We start from the raw sequence: 10,647 nt of genomic DNA on the forward strand, positions 1-10,647 counted from the left end.
AAGTTATTAAAGTAATTTGTGGGAAAATAAACAAGGTACAGAATCAGTAAAGTAGAAGGGGGGGCCAACAAAGTGGTGGAATTCTAAAGAAAAGCCCCCTGGGATGTATCCTAGCACACTGGAGAGATATAGGGGGACCACCAGGTGGGAATGTGATCAAGACAACATTAATTAAATACTGTAATCAGTGGTGGCCTTTATACAAGCTGGAGGAGGATGAAAATTGGCCCTTTAATGGATCTTTGAATTATAATACTATAGTGCAGTTAAGGTTATTTTTGCGGAGAGAAGAAAAATGGGATGAGGTTATATATGCCAATATGTTCCTTACCTTACGAAACCACCCGGACTGGCAGAGAGATTGTGGGATCAATGTACCACCACAAGACCCCCTGGTTTTATCCTTAGAAAAAGAACATAGAGGTGAAAGAAAGAGGCAGGAGAAAATGAAGAGATGCCGCTTAGCGTGTAGCATCGGACAAAGGTGTTTGAAGCTGACAAACCCCAGGAAGAAAGTAGAGGAGGTAGAAGAGCAGCCTGAGGACCTGGGATTACCCCCTCCATTACAAATCTGCCTCCCTTACCCCGTCCGAAACAGATAGTAACAGTGAGGAGGAAGGAGCAACAAGCAATTTTACTCCAATTACAGCACGAACCCGGAGTAAAACCCAGAGGGCTGGGTTACTCCTAGCCCCATTGAGAGAAGTAATGGGGGTGGGAGGCCGGGCTAGGCTAAAAGTTCCCTTTTCGACCGCTGATCTGGATGCCTGGAAAGAGGTAGCTAAGGGGTATCGAGATGACCCCATTAAAGTGGCAAAGCAATTTGAATTAATAGTAAAAAATCAGGATCCTGACTGGTCAGATGTAGATTTAATTTTAGGAGAAATGACAGAAACAAAAACAATTGGTATTAAAAACCGCTCGAACCCGTGTACGGGCCCAGATCACTGGAGGAACTTTACAGGGGAACGTAGATGACCACGTCCCCCTGACTGACCCACACTGGGATCCCAATGATGCATGAGATTACAGAATGCTAAAACAATATCAAGATTGGATTAAATTGGGATTAGAGAATGCGATTCCAAATGCTGTAAACTCGTCTGCATTATATGCTGTCAAACAGGGGCCAAAAGAAACCCCTACTGAATTTCTAGATCAAATAAGAAATGCCATGAGAAAATATACTACCCTAGATCCTTCTTCAGACGTGGGAGAGCAACAGCTTGTCTCTCTGTTTCTGGGACAGTCATCTACAGATACAAGGAAGAAGTTACAGAAATTAAAAGAGCCAGATATAAGGGACTTAGAGAAGTTGCTTGAAGAAGCATGGAGAGTTTTTAGAAATCGAGAGGATACAGGTAAGCGAAAATTAATAAAAGTAATGGCGACAGTGACAGTGGCAGCTTTGGAACAGAAAGGAATGGTAAATGGAGGAAGATTTAGAGGACGTGGGAGAGGAAGGCCCTTTGGGAATAGAAGAGGGATAGAATGGGTATTGGGAAGAAATCAGCGTGCGTATTGTTGGGAGGAAGGACATTGGAAAAATGAATACCCGAAACGTAAGGGAGTACAACAGGCTATGATAGCGGAAGCGGAGGCCGACTGATGGGGACCTGGGGCATCTACCCTAGCGGATCCACTGGTTAAAATTAAGCTAGGGAAGTCAGGGAAAAGTAGAATTTTTGGTGGCTACGGGAGCCTCTTTCTCTGTTTTAAATCAAGAATTGATACCTGTAAGTAAGGACTTTGTAAATGTAAAGGAGCTACTGGCCAACAGGAAAAAGCGTTCTTTTTAAAACTCCTCAAATTCAAGTTAGGGAAGCAAATTGGGATACATCGATTTTTGTATTTGCCAAATTCTCCCCAACCACTACTGGGTCGGAACTTATTAGAACAATTAGGAGCAGTGATAACTTTAAACATGGGACTGTGGAATTAAAAATAAAGGAAAATCAATTAATTGATATTTTAAGTTTAGCCCTAATGTACCCTGGGAAGTCTGCCGCAATGACCCCCGAAACTGAAGAAATTACTAATCGGGTATATCCAGGAGTATGGGCTGCAGGGACTCCCGGGAGGGTGAAAAATGCCATTCCTATAGTCATAGAGCTCAAGGAAGGAACCAGTCCAGTACAACAAAAGCAATACCCTTTGAAACTAGAAGACTGAAAAGGGATAGAAAGCCTAATTAGTAATTTTTTACAGCATGGACTGTTAGTGGAATGTGAATCAGAATGTAACACCCCCATGTTACTGGTATAGAAACCAGATGGAACTTATCAGGTAGTACAGGATTTAAGAGGAGTAAATAAAATCATTAAAGATTTACACCCTGTGGTAGCCAACCCTTATACTTTACTCACTAAATTACGAAGTAATTGGGTATGGTTTACAGTATTAGACTTAAAAGATGCATTCTTCTGTTTGTCTTTGGCCAAAGAAAGTCAAAATTTGTTTGCATTTGAATGGGAGAGTCCTACTACTGGTAGGAAAACCCAACTTACCTGGACAGTGTTACCCCAAGGTTTTAAGAACAGTCCAACAATTTTTGGAAACCAGTTAGCACAGGAACTTGAAACATGGGACCCTCCCTCCAGAGATGGAACCTTTTTGCAATATGTGGATGACTTACTAATAGCAACTGAAATGAAACCTGATTGTATACAATGGACTGTAAGTTTGTTGAATTTTGGGGGATTAAATGGATATTGAGTTTCTCAACAGAAGGCTCAGATGGTGCAGCAGCAGGTAACCTACCTCGGGTACGAGCTATCTGGAGGACAACGAGAATTAGGAACAGACTGAAAAGAAGCCATCTGCAGAACTCCTCTCCCTCAGACGATAAAAGAACTCAGGACATTCCTGGGAATGACAGGTTGGTGCTGATTATGGATTTATAATTATGGAGTAATAGCAAAGCCTTTATATGAACTTTTAAAAAACAATCCTACTCAATTGAGTTGGTCCAAAGAGGCTCAAAATGCATCCGAAACCCTTAAAAAGGAACTAATGAGAGCCCCAGCTTTGGGCCTACCTGATGTTACTAAACCATTCTGGCTGTTTTCTCATGAGAAGCAAGGCATAGCTCTAGGAGTCTTAGCCCAACAGCTAGGGCCTTACAAAAGAGCTGTGGCCTATTTTTCTAAACAGCTTGATGAAGTAACTGAAGGATGGCCAGGATACTTATGAGCTGTGGCAGCTGTAGTGCTAAACATCCAAGAGGCTCGGAAATTTACTTTGGGCCAAAAGATCACAGTACTGGTCTCACAATACAGTATCGCAGTACTGGAACAGAAGGGAAATCATTGGCTTTCCCCGTCCCGATTTTTACAATACCAGGCCATTCTGGTTGAACCGGACGATGTTAATATTGAAGTGACTAATGTTAGAAACCCAGCTTCTTTCCTCAGTGGGGTGACATCTGAACCGTTGACACATGATTGCTTAGAAACCATAGAAACTGTGTACTCTAGCAGACCAGATTTGAAAGAAGAACCCCTGGAGGATGCACAGGGCTCCTGGTTCATGGATTGTTCACGGTAACAAAGCTGGAAGCAGCTTTGTCCAACAAGGTATCCGAAAGGCCAGATACACAGTGACAACAGCAAGTAAGGTAATTGAGTCCCATTGAGTCATTACCTGCTGGGATGTCAGCTCAAAAGGCTGAGATTATTGCCCTGATTAGGGCCCTGGAATTGGCAAAAGGAAAGAAGATAAATATATGGACAGATTCCAAATATGCCTTTGGAATTGTCCACGCTCATGGAGCAATTTGGAAGGAACAAGGACTGCTAACTGCACAAGGAAAACAGATCAAACATGCTGAAGAAATACTTCAGTTACTAAAGGCAATTCAATTGCCAACCAAAGTTGCCATTATGCACTGTTGAGGACACCTGAAAGGTAACACTGACCAGGAAAAAGGTAATAGATTGGCTGATGATGAGGCTAAACAGGCAGCAGAAAGAACGCAAAAGATCTTAATGTTAATTCCGGATAGAGGTAAGAGTTGGGATGAACAGGAAAATATTGGATATTCTAGAACCGATAAAGATCTAATAAAAGAAATGGGAGGACAGATTCCCTCTAAAGGATGGGGCCCACCTGAGTGATGGCAGAATTATAGCTCCTGCTAAACAGGTATGGGGAATTGTCAAGGAGGGGCACAGTAGGACACATTGCGGGGCAGACTCTGTGTATAAATATTTAAATCAGAAATTAATAGGGAAAAATTTATATACTACAATCCGACAGGTGACTCAGCAATGTGAGGTATGTTTGAGAAATAACCCCAACACAGGTAACAGGGTGCACTTAGGGAACACTGGGAAAGGAAGCATACCAGGGAACCACTGGCAAATTGATTTTTCTGAACTTCCAAGAAAAAGAGGATACAGATACTTATTGGTACTTACAGACACCTTTTCCAGATGGCCAGAGGCATTTCCTTGTAGAACAAACAAAGCAAGAGAAGTAACTAAGGTATTATTAAATGAGATAATATCTCAATTTGGAGTACCTATAGTCATCTCGTCAGATAGGGGTACTCTTTTTTGTGCGCAAGTAGTGCAACAGGTCAGTAAACTATTGGGAATTGACTGGCAGTTACATACACCCTACAGTCCACAAGCCAGTGAGCAGGTGGAAAAAATTAATTGTATGATAAAACAACAGATAGCCAAAATATGTCAAGAAGCAAACCTATATTGGTATCAGGCACTACCTATTGCACTGCTTAGGATACGTGTGAAACCTAGAGCCAGGGAAAATCTGAGCCCTTTTGAAATACTGTATGGGAGACCATACCAGGCTAAATATTAAGGGGAGGATTTGAGTCAATTGGGAAATTCTTACAGAATTCTTTGGGAAAACAATTAGAGAAAATTAACAAGAATGTTTTGGGAACCAGAGCTAAGGGGTTGGATCACCCGATTCACCCATTCAGCCCTGGAGATTGGGTTTATATTAAGAATTTTTCAGGTGATCCACTAGAGGAGAAGTGGAATGGACCTTACCAGGTATTGCTGACCACTTTCACTGCAATCAAGATAAAGGAACAACCAGCTTGGATTCACTATTCCAGAGTGAAGAAGGCCCCAGATAAGCAATGGACTTCTGAACCTCTGGGACCTTTGAAATTAAAACTACAAAGACATTAATATGGGAGAAGAAAATGAACTCATAAGCATTTTAATTATAATATCTACCATAGGCATTGTTGCTGCTTGGAATGAGAATATTCAGTATCGGGTAATTCAGACACTAGTCAATGCTACTAGGGCAAAAGATTGTTGGATTTGCACAGCATTACCTAGAGGCTCCAAACTGCCACTATATGGGATAGCCAGTACGAATTGGACTCAAAATGTGTTTTGGAATTTTAATTATTCTTGTAAATATGGCCAAGAGAACGATACTTCCAAAGGACCACAATTTGACCTAGTTACTCTAACAAATAATACTTTGTTCTGTTAAAAGGACCCGCAAAACAGATCTGCAGACTTAGGATATAGAAATATAACAGGAATAGGATGTAGTTGGAATTATTCAGCAACTACCACATACGGTGGGACTGTTTGGAGCCAAGGCTCAAAAAGAAATTGTGGTTCTGGTCCTGGTTTGGAAATATATCAACGTGGTCTGAAAATGACCAAGGGGTCTTGTAGATTGCCCCATGGATGGTGGTGGTTATGTGGAGATGGATATGCATGAAAGACGCTACCTAAAGAATGGTATGGCGTGTGTACAGCAGGACATCTAACCACCCAGGATACTCTACACAACCACTCCCAGATACCCCCAGGATTTTTGAGGAGATTTTATTACTAAAAGTACAAAAACAAACCTCAAATCCCTTGACAGAACGACCCTCAGGATTTCATAGTTTTGTACAGTGGTTATTCCCCATGCTAGGGGTCAGGGAGTTGGAAAAAGCAATTGTAAACATCTCTGCTACCTTAGATGAGATATTTAACACCTCTACGAATGATATTGCTAATATGCAAGTTGAAATTGCTTCCCTATCACAAGTAGTGGTACACAGTAGAATGGCCCTAGACATATTAACTGCAGAAGTGGGAGGAGTATGCACGGTAATTAATCAGAGCTGTTGCAGCTATATTAATTGAGAAGGGCAGATTGAAAAGGACTCACACAAAGTATGGGAAAAGACTAGGATTTTCCATGAAACTATTAAGGACAATACGGAATGGGGCTTTACAGATTTATCGGATAAATCGACTTCTTGGCTTCCTAATTTTGGATAGTTAAAACAACTATTTATCAGATTAATTACTCTGGCAATTTTAGGAATATTTGTGTGTATGCTTTTCAAATGTTTTCTTTGGTGTTGCCAGAATTCAGCTGAAACGTATAGTGACTGGAAAAGAAATAAGATTAGACATCAGGTGGAAACGGGAAAATATTTTGCTTGGACTCTTCAAAAGGATGGAACGTTATACAATATTGCAAAAGAATTTGCAATGACAAAGAAAAAGGGGGGATAGAAGCAAGAGCCTGATGGAACTTTACTAGCCAAAGCCTTTTTAACAAGCAGCAGCAATGAACTATGTAGCAGTGGCATTGTGAAACATATATGTAAGCACATGGTAATCTTTTAACGGAACTTATCTTCAGGAACGGAATGCAAGGCCACTATGAGATAAAGAGGCACAGGATGCCTCAAGACGGCAGAACCAGCTGAAACTAGCTCTGGTTTTGTCAGCAAGGACAAGGCAGTAAAAGCTATAGTTCACCGAGGGGACATGGTGATGAAGAGGAGTGGATGAAGTAAACGACCACCAGATGTCTCTGAAGCCCACCAAAGACTATAAATGCGCATGTGGGAATGGGTGGTTACCTATGATAATGAGTTCTCAGGAAAATCATGAATGTGTTAATCACTTCTCAGATATCTTCTAAATATGTACATATAACTTGCATATAAGCTGTATAACTGACCTGACATGGTGCACATATTAGGAGGGGCGATCTCCTGTGTGCCCAGCGCTGCAATAAAGAATACCTACTTAATAGTCATCATGACTATTGAGTCCTGATTTCGGCTTTTCATGGCATCACCTCCTTCACCAAGGAACCTGATGTGCACGGAGGCGTGTGCCTGAGGAGCGGAGGGATGACTTGTTGCCCGGGCCGTGCTCTGTCTGCGGGAAGGGGTAGGGACGAGATGGCGGTTCTGTGAAAGCCTGATGAACGGCGAAGCCTGGCAAGCAAGCCCCTCGCTCACAGAAGGGACTGCTTTGAAACTAAGTGCCTTCTCCATCTCGCCCCAAAGTTCCCAAAGAATGCTGAAGGGGAAAAAAAAAAAAAAAAAGCGGTGTCCATAAGTCCCCTCAGCTCTTCCAGCCCGTGCTGTGGTGACAGAGTGGCAGCAACTGAGCGGCAGCTGCCAGGGCAGAGGTTTTGCATCGAGCTCGGACCGGTGGTATCCACGTTTGACAACACTGCAGGGCTTAAGTACCTGCCCTCGCTGCTGCTGCACCCCACTTAAAAGATACCAAGGGCAGCCTGTGCGGCCACGTCCAGAAGACACTCTCAGGCCACGACATGTCCCTCTCCCCAACTCTTCTGGTGAGAGAGAGATGTCCCACCACACCAGAGGCCTGCGGCGGAGAAAAAGCCTTTTGGAAAGAGCTCGTCTTTCAGCCCCTGGCCTGAATGCCCTGGGGAGCTTCACCGGGAGGAGCACAGACCATTTTCTCTCCCTTGCTGGTGGCTTCCAAGGGCAGCGGTCCTGCCCCCAAAGAGCAGGTCCTGCCTGAAGGACTGAGCAGACCCCAGCAAGGACCCGAAGCGTAGGTGGGCAGCTGGTCACCGCCACTTTTGAGGAAAGGCTCTCGCCTGTGGCCAGGGTCCTGCAGAGTGAGAAAAGAGACAACCTTGCCTCTTGGGCAGCAGGGGTGGTGTGAAAAGGCAGCACGCCATATCCAGCTGCGCTGGAGAGTGGGGGGGGTGGTTATGGAGCAAGGGCCTGGGGCTGGCGAGTTGCTGTGCGGAACTGTAAGCCTCGGAGAGAAGGGGAAATTGGGACAAGTGGTTTGGACAGCACTCTCACCCGTAGAGGGTGCCACAGCCTCACACTAAGGGGATGTTGTTGCATCTGATGAGGTTGTAATCACGTTCTGCTGCCTCCTCTTTACCACGTAGGGCAGAAGAGGGATGTGTGTCTACACACTGGACTTGTTACTTCCATTGTGCTTCTAATAATTGATTTACATCAGATAGTTTCCTCTTCGACTTAACATTTGAGAGCTTGGGCCTTTCACTGGAAACCTCAGTGATACCAGGGTTTACCTGCTCACCTCAATGAAGCTGCAAAGCTTTATGACACTGTAAATTAGGCCACTTCTATTTTGACACCTAATACTTGAATATCTGTATTTAGAAACGTGATCCCACATTCCAGTACCTGCTCAGGCATATGCTCTGCAAAGAACACTCCCCTTGGTGAGCAAACCCAGCTTCCTATCAACTATTCTCTGATGCAACCTTTTGGATTATGAGACAGAAAGCAACAAGCTTATGAAATAAATCATGTGTAAGTTTCACTGAAGAAACTAGAAGGAAATACATAACTATATAAATTGCACTCTGACATTAGGGTAAGATGCTCCACATAAAAATAGCTGAAATGCCTGGTAGCTCACAACAGAAAATGTGGCCCATTGAAATCTACAAATGGGTGTAGTTTAACAGAAGGGAAATGCAAATTGGATCTTGGGTATTTCATTATTAAAGGTAAGGAAACAGTAAAATATTTAAAGCGCTGTTACTATGAAATGTCACACACCATAGCAGCATACATAGGCTGACTTGTTTAACTAATATTTATATTAATGAATGACTATTCGAATGCCCTTGTTTGCAGGGTTACTCAAGAAAAATATTCTCACTTTTCTAGACAGCAAGCTGTTGTAAACTGACTGTAAGCATTCTGAACTCCTGTTCTCTCCTTTTTTCTTGACAAGGCCTTACATTTTCTGAGATTTCCATGAACTGTTACAGACAAATCCAGCAACTGCATGCTTACGATAGTCACCATCCATCACTGATGGATTAAATGATTTCTCCTAGTTTATAGGTCATTCAGAATGATAGGTAAAATCCTTTTTAAAAAACTGGATATCTAGTCATGCCCCTTTCAGTCATTGCCATTCAATGACTGCACAAACCTGGAAAGCTACTGGCTTTCCATCAGTATTTTTGATGAAGCTCCATTGTGAATGCATTTTCTCCATTCTTTGCCAACGCATCTCAGATAAGGCTGAGAACCCACCCCAGGAAATTATTTTTGAAAACAAGCTTTTATATAATTCAAAGAGGCCTGTTGGTTTGGGGAAGGTGAGAGGGGAAGGCAGAGGTCACCTTTAAGGACCAAAATTGAATGTGTTGTACCAGAAATAAGTCATCCATAAAGCAAGCCAGGAAAACATGTATCTTTTCATCAGCAGAATAGGATATAGCCCTTTTTTTCCTGTACTGCATGGAGGCTTTTTGCACTTTCATTTCAAAATACCAAGAAAAAAAAAAACAACCCTCAACATATTTTTCAGCAAAGCACATTACCGTTTGATACTAGCTGCAGCAGGTCGTCTGTGGTGTTTTGAGGAGACGGTGTTTGAAAGGTTGAATAGAGAGATCAAAATCCAAACGCTGCAGATGTATTTCCAGAATGGACTGTTTTTTTTCTCTACCCTGGAAGGGAATAATTTAAAAAAGAAAAAAAATAATAAAGTATCACTCAGAAAGCTAGGTCCTGCTTTGTCTGAGCTGCTTGCCTTTATAAATAAAACTTGGAATATTTTACAGATGACAGAGTGACCCTGCTGTCATCACACCGGTCCATATTGGAGTGCTGCTGCAGCACACTCACAAATCACCGCCACAGTTTCTGCCTGCCTTGGCTTGAAACTCTTCACAGTGCATCTACAATACCATTAGGTCCTGCAGAGCTAGCCAAAAGCAGGTCCCTTCATTATCCTCTGGACTTCGTTATGACATTAGAGTAAAAGAAAGCCAGCAAAGACAGATCTCTCTTTTGTTCCCCTGCAGGCCTTACATGACTCCTGTTCTCTAGCCTCGTGTCTTGCCGGCTTTCACTTTATTGCGATACTTTAGACTGGTATTTTGTGTCATGTATTTTAATGTTTATTTTTATTACCCTATTCACAGATACAAATGCAAAGACATTAGAAAATACAAAAATAGCAAACTCGTGCTGATGGGTGTGAATCTCACAAAGGGAGATGCTGTTGCTTTGTTTCATTGCTGTATGGGTGTAGTCCCCTTCAATAAAGTAACCACAGCTCTTGTTTGGATTAAACTTTTAAGGCTATTTTCTCATTGCAGGAGGAATAAAAAGCATGGACTTCAGCCACAGCTTAAATCCTCATTTTCATTATGCCAAAGGCCTAGCTTTCTGAAAGTATCTGAACGTCCCTCTCTTTCCATCAACTGAGATGTTTGGTGTACAGAGCATTGGTTTTGGTTGCATTGTTTTTGATGGTGAACTGTACACAGACGTGGAAGGAATAAGTTGTATGCAAAGTTCTAGTCATCTACATCGTGAGGCTGTTTCTACAGTTGTGCAGTAATGGCAATCATGGACTCTAAATTTCTGAAGTT

The 10,647-nt window shown here is 42.5% G+C and overlaps 1 long non-coding RNA gene across 3 annotated transcripts; it reads left to right on the top strand.

The window, feature by feature from the left end:
• The first annotated feature begins 1,134 nt into the window (after positions 1-1,134).
• Positions 1,135-7,041, top strand: LOC115340049. Of its 3 annotated transcripts, none has more exons than XR_003922914.1 (2): positions 1,135-2,878; positions 4,974-7,041. It is a non-coding gene; the product is annotated as an uncharacterized LOC115340049 (long non-coding RNA). The 3 variants fall into 3 exon arrangements; XR_003922913.1 differs by having other exon boundaries at positions 4,984-7,041; XR_003922915.2 differs by having other exon boundaries at positions 6,640-7,041.
• The last annotated feature ends 3,606 nt before the right edge of the window (positions 7,042-10,647 follow it).

Source organism: Aquila chrysaetos, chromosome 1 (assembly GCF_900496995.4).
Source record: "Aquila chrysaetos chrysaetos chromosome 1, bAquChr1.4, whole genome shotgun sequence".
NCBI classification, from domain to species: domain Eukaryota; kingdom Metazoa; phylum Chordata; class Aves; order Accipitriformes; family Accipitridae; genus Aquila; species Aquila chrysaetos.